Genomic DNA, 6,000 nt, shown 5'->3' with positions numbered 1-6,000 from the left:
AGAGCATCGTCCTTATCAACGACTCACCCCGGATCCTCCAAAGCGGAAATTGAGCACAGATGTGTCAGATCTTTTTTCAATTATTATGGGAAGACGATTGCCAGATTTTTGGCCGTGGCTTTTAAAAGCACTCCGTGTCCTCAATTTGCCAATGTTTAAACCGTACATCTCACCAAGTTTTCGTTATGCTGAATAATGCTCCGAGGACTTTGTCCTGGAAAAAAAAAATCAGGAGAAGATTTCTGCACTTGAAGATAGCACTGAGCGATTGAAAGCGCTCTGGAGGGGCCTCCGTCTCAGCTGCAACGGCGCTCCCTGTGGGCTCGGGGCCAGGGCCAAGCCTCCCCCCAGCACCCGATCTATTTTAGGAACATAATAGAAAAATAGTTGGCCACTTACTCTTTTGCATCCTGTGCTCAAGATGAATCCTTCACCTCCATCCCCCCAGACAAAGGACGGTTTGTAAAATCTGCTACAAGCGGTTTCAAAAATGCAGCTTTGTTTCAAGCAGAACAAAGATTATGTGGTTTTCCTCCTCAGAAACATTTTCCTTATGGTAAAATGTGATCACAACGCAAGATAGGATCCTTGGGACAATCGACTGGAGACCCCCCACCCCGCCCCTGCCCGCCCGCAAAGCGCCTGGCGGAGTCCTGCACGGACATGGGCAAAGGAGCACCTACTGTGTGCAGTGTGCCCAAGGGAGAGAAGACGGGGAGGGAGACCCGCTTCCTGTCCTCGTGGGGCTCAAGGCGGCAAAAGGAGCCACAGGCTGAGTCAAGTCCGGAACCGGCCTTCTCCCACGGAGCCTCTCCCTGGCCGGCCAGGAAGGAACCCCTGCCTCGGGCCCGGGTAGGATTTATTCCCACGGGAAGACACGCAGTGGAGGAAAGCGCAGGCAGGGAAGGCAGGCGCAGAGGCCTGGCTGCAACATGGGCCTCGCGGCCAGGACTTCACTGCCCTGAGGACAAAATGTTGGACCGGGAAGGGTAGCAGGATATGCCACCCCAAAATGTGCCTCTTTGGCGTGAGGGTTATTCTGAGCTGATTATTTTAAGAAACAGTAGACCCAGGAGAAGCTCAGAAGACAGAGTAGCAGCTGCACTTTTGTAAGAGAAATTTGCATGTGCAGAGACAGCTCCGGGTGTGGGGGTGTCTCCCTCTCCAGCAGGAAGGGCCGCTGACTCTAAGCCACAGGAACCCCAAAGCGGCCACTCAACTCTGCACAACCCTAGCCTTGTTTACTGTGCTTTCCCTGGTGACCTCCCCGTACCGGGACGCCCACTCCTGTCTGCCTTTTGTCTTTGGCTGGAGATGGCATTTGACCGGTGGTTTGGGCCACCTGGGGAGTTACTCATTTTTTTTCTGGGTATCTCCCATGGATGCATGAGGTGCACATGTTAATAAACTTCTGTTTGTGTTTCTCTTTGTTACTCTGTCTTTTATCACAGGGCTCTCAGCCAAGAACTCAGGAGGGTAGAGGGAAAATTATTGTTTCTCCCCTACAACCGTCTCTGTGGCCTCTTAGGAGACACCAGTCCTGTCACTCGGAGAAGGGGGCCCTGGACCCTTGCTCAGCACTGACCTTAGCTACCGACCAGAGCTGCTGGCTGTCCTGATAGGGCAGAGATGAGCCACCGTTCCCAAGAGGAAGGAGGGCCTCTGGCCTTGTGAGGCCAGTGGGAGTGGGAAGGGTAGGGACTGGGCTGGGGGAAGGGCCTTGGCTGATCCTGCAAAGGAGGGCCACCCTCCAGAGCAGGCCCAGAGAAGGGGACAAGGCTGAGTCGGTACCTGAGAGAGGAGAGCGAAGAAGAGACCACAGGCCACACACCCACAGGTAAGCTTGTGTGCACCTCTGTTGGTGTGTGTGTGTGCGTGCATGCGTGTGCACATGAGCGGAGTACATCATTAACTCTGCTTCACATTCTTGCGCAAGAACTTGTTTGTGTCTTTCTGGGTGATTGATGAATGGATTGTGAGGGAAACCATCAGCATGCAGGATACTCAGAGTATTTCAGTTCCTAAAGGGAATGTGTCTTTCATTCCTTCACTCACGTGGCCATTTAACTCTGTGCTAGGACTTCTTCGGGTGGGAAGCCCAACTTTTTGTTTCTCTCCTTTATCCACCATGCACTTGTTCGCTCACCAATAAAAATTTACCGAAGGTCCTCTGGGAACAAGGCAGGTGGGTAACCTCCTTTGGTGGAGTCCAATGGGAAGCAAAGCCTTTTCTGGTGTGCTTGAAGACCCTCTTTCTCACTATTCTTTTTTTTTCTTTCTGAAAGAGAAAGAATGTGCATGCGAGGGAGGGAGGGAAGGGTAGAAGGAAACGGAGAGAACCTTAAGCAGGTCTCACGACCCTGACATCATGACCTGAGCCGAAATCAGGAGTCAGACACTTAACTGACTGAGCCTCCCAGATGCCCCCTCCTCTTTCTCCCTGTTGATGGTAGCACATCCTAGGGTTACTGGGGCGTTCACAGGCGCTGGTCCTGGTGTACAGAGCCTTCTGCTGTGGAGTCTTATCCTGGCCTCTGCTTCCAGTTCTGCCCCCTGGGAAGGTGTGTTCTGCATCCTGCCATGACCCAGGGAGGATAACCATCTACTCAGGCCACAGTACTCAGGAGATGAACCCTTCACCACAAACCTGGACAGGAAGAAAGAGACATGGAAGCAGATCAGATACCTGCTTTCTCCTGCCTGGCTTCCAGACTGGCATTTCTTCTGGTGCATCTCTGGCACTTTGGGGTTGGGGACGTGGGCACTGAGGCTTTTGGTGATTTGGGTTGTCCTTTATGCTCTCAGGGGCTCATCATATACTGTTATGGCAACATTTATTGTATTGCTGGTGTGAATAATTTAATTTATATTGCTATGTAATCTTGTGACATTTTCTTTGGCCTCCTCAATACACAGTAGGCCGCTGAGGGCATTTCTGGGTGGCTCCCTAGAGCCCTGGCACAGTTCCGGGGCCATGAGAAGGTTTTTGATAAATACTTAATGAAGGATAAGTTTTGAGATCTCTTCTGGAAGAGAAACGATGTGCTCACTCCATTCTGTGTAGGTCAGACTACTCTTGGGGGTTTGGTCTAGTTGTGGGAATAAATTTATGTGGGGCCATATAATTCAAGGTGTCCAGGAGGGCAACCGGGGAAGGGGATTTGGTGATGTGAAGAAGGTGAGCAGAGCAGACCAGGGAGACTGTGAAGGCATCCAGGCGTGGGTGCAGGTCATTAATGCAACATGAGGAAGGACTTTCTCAGTGTCAGACACTAAGGGACACAGGAAGCCTCCATGTGGAATGCTCCTGTCCGAGAGAGCCCCAAGGTGGGGCTAGTATCAGGTTGGGGGGTACCCCCCCACATGGGTTTCCTTAGCACTACTTCTGGGCATGATACTAGGCAGTTCATGAAAAACGCACTTAGAATCCAGTAACTTTGGGAAATGATGCTTTAAACAAGGTCAAACAGGTTGCACCCCTCATGGGACTTCTCAGGCTCTTCTAAGTGCCAAAGTGCATTGGCTCTTCAAGAAGGGATTGCAAGGGGCAGCCCTGGTGGCTCAGCGGTTTAGCACCTGCCTTCAGCCCAGGGTGTGATCCTAGAGACCCAGGGTCGAGTCCCAAGTTAGGCTCCTTGCATGGAGCCTGCTTCTCCCTCTGCCTGTGTCTCTGCCTCTCTCTCTCTCTCTCTCTGTGTCTCTCATGAATAAATAAAATCTTTTTTTCTTTTTTTTTTTAAAGAAGGGATTGTAAGGAACGGTCGTTCTAAATGCAACTGGCCACAGAACCCTTGTCCTAGAATGCCGTCACACAGGCCTAGAATTCACAGAGTGTGGGTCTTCCAGTTGCTAGACTTTAGCACAGTGACTCCGCCACCAACCTGGGTGCCCTACTTGGAGCTTTCTGTGGTTGTCTTATCCATTTGGGCTGCTCTAACAGAGTACCATGGATGGGGTGCCTTACAAACAACAGACCTTTATTTTTTGCACTTCTGGAAGCTACGAAGTCCATGATCAAGGTGCTGGCAGATTTGGTGTCTGGTGGAGGCCCACTTCTGGGTTCAGGGACTCATGTCCTCACATGGTGGAAGGGATAAGGGATCTCTCTGGGGTTTCTTTCACAAGGGCACTAATCCTATTCATGATGATTCCACCCTCATAGCCTACTCTGATCCTAAAGGCCCAACTCCCAATACCATCAGATGGGGGTGGGGGTGGAGGGGGGTGGGTTTAGGTTTCAACAAATGAATTTCGAGGGACACATCAGTGGCTTTCAGGACAGCCACCAGTGTCTTTCCTGTCTGGAATCAGAATGCATTTTAGGTAATTTGCCCTGCTAAGTTGCAACAGTATAAAACCAGATTGATTGTCACGTTTTAGAGTTTGTAGGCCATGCATAGCATGAGTAATAATCATTACATGACCATCGCTAAAGTGACAGCCATCTCTCTGAGGGTTGTCTGCCCTGCTCCAAGGAACCCCCTTTTGCTCAGATGTTCGTTCATGTTCCCACCCCCACCTGCCTCCTCTAGCTCCCTGGACAGTTGATGGGCCATGGCTATGTGAGTTTGGGATGGGGACAAAGCACCTGACAGCCAGGCAGAGTTGATCCCTCATCCATCCCAGAGTAGAGGGCTGCTGTGAGCATGGAGAGGTAGAGAGGCGGGTTCCAGGCTCGCTGTCCAGGCTTCACAAAGCAACCTCAGTAGATGGCTAATAAAGTCCCTTCTATTCCTGGTAGCTTGAGTTAATTTAGTAACTTGCAGCCAAAAGAATGTTTTCAAAATACACTGGAGGCTGCCAGGGAGCATGGGTCCCCTGCCCCTCCTTGGCTTCCGGCGGTTTGCTGCAATCTTTGGCATCCTCCGGCTTGTAGAAGCATCCCCTCCATCTTGGCCTAACTTCCCCTTCTTGTAAGGACACCTGTTACACTGGATTAGGCCCCACTCTGATGACCTCACTTAAACCTGATGACCACTGTTCACCTCTGTGTCCAAATGAGGTCATATGCGGAGGCACTGGGCATGAGGACTTCAACATATGAGTTCTGGGTGGGGCGGGGGGGGGAACACAATCTAACTCATAAGACCTTGGATGCCATAAATATTCATGAGAAGGTCAGCAATGTGCTTTCTGGTTAGGTCTGTTTCTGTGAAAAGCAAGCTGGAAGTTTGCTCAAGTCCATTCCTTTGGGGGATCCTGAACCAAGAGTAGTCTTTGAACTCTAGACACTTGTACTAGCTTGAAGAGTGTACTCCAGAATTCAAGGAACACCAAAGGATTACCAGCAACCACCAGAAGCTAGGAGAGAGGCATGGGACAGATTCTGCCTCAGAGTTTCCAGAAGAAACTGACCCTGTTGACACCTTGATTTCCAGGCCTCCAGGAATGTGGGACAATACATTTCTATTGTTTTCAGCCCCCCAGTCCATGGTCATTCATTACATCAGCCTCAGGAAACCAACGCAGAACTGAACCCAACCAGGGCCCACTGTGAGGTTAATCGCCTGACAGAAAGCCCAGGTCCTTCTGAGCTTGCCCCCATGGGGCTGCACAGATCACCTGCCCGGGCCCCAGTCGACAGGTGCTGTGCACAAAGTTTACCCAACAGAGATAATGGTTGTAACAGGAGCACACACTCACTATGTCACTTGTTAGTTCCAAGTGACTGACCAGGATGATCATATTCTCTTGTTAAGCACTTGGCCACAAGAACAGAGACGAAGAAGGTCAACAGAAGGAACAAAAGGACAGCAGTGGGACTCTAGACAGGTGGCAGATTATAATTTGGCCCCTAGAACTGCAGTAAGTCCCGAATCACTTCAGCACAGCCCCCATGAGGTCTACTGCATGACCAGAATCCCCTACCACTGAAATCCCCATCACTCCTTATAGCTGAAGAACTGACAACATGGTGGCCTTGTCCCCACTGGCTGGGCAGGGACTGGGGGACAGTTCAGCTGGGGAAGGGGGATCTGACCTGGTGCCATGGAGCCTCAG

At 51.0% G+C, this 6,000-nt stretch overlaps 1 protein-coding gene across 2 annotated transcripts in view; it reads left to right on the top strand.

Moving 5' to 3' along the window:
• Positions 1-619: 619 nt before the first annotated feature.
• RAB17 (RAB17, member RAS oncogene family) overlaps positions 620-6,000 on the top strand; it is a 39,524-nt gene continuing 34,143 nt past the window's right edge. Inside the window, exons 1-2 of one of the 2 annotated variants that reach the window (XM_025463572.3) lie at positions 620-852; positions 1,452-1,837. The gene's annotated coding sequence lies outside the window, so the exon portion shown is untranslated. The remainder of the gene's footprint in view (positions 853-1,451; positions 1,838-6,000) is intronic. The other variant, XM_025463570.3, reaches the window with a different exon arrangement.

Source organism: Canis lupus, chromosome 25 (genome assembly GCF_003254725.2).
Source record: "Canis lupus dingo isolate Sandy chromosome 25, ASM325472v2, whole genome shotgun sequence".
NCBI classification, from domain to species: Eukaryota; Metazoa; Chordata; class Mammalia; order Carnivora; family Canidae; genus Canis; species Canis lupus.
Note: the sequence above shows the minus strand (reverse complement) of the source record. Positions and strands in the feature narration are given on the sequence as shown.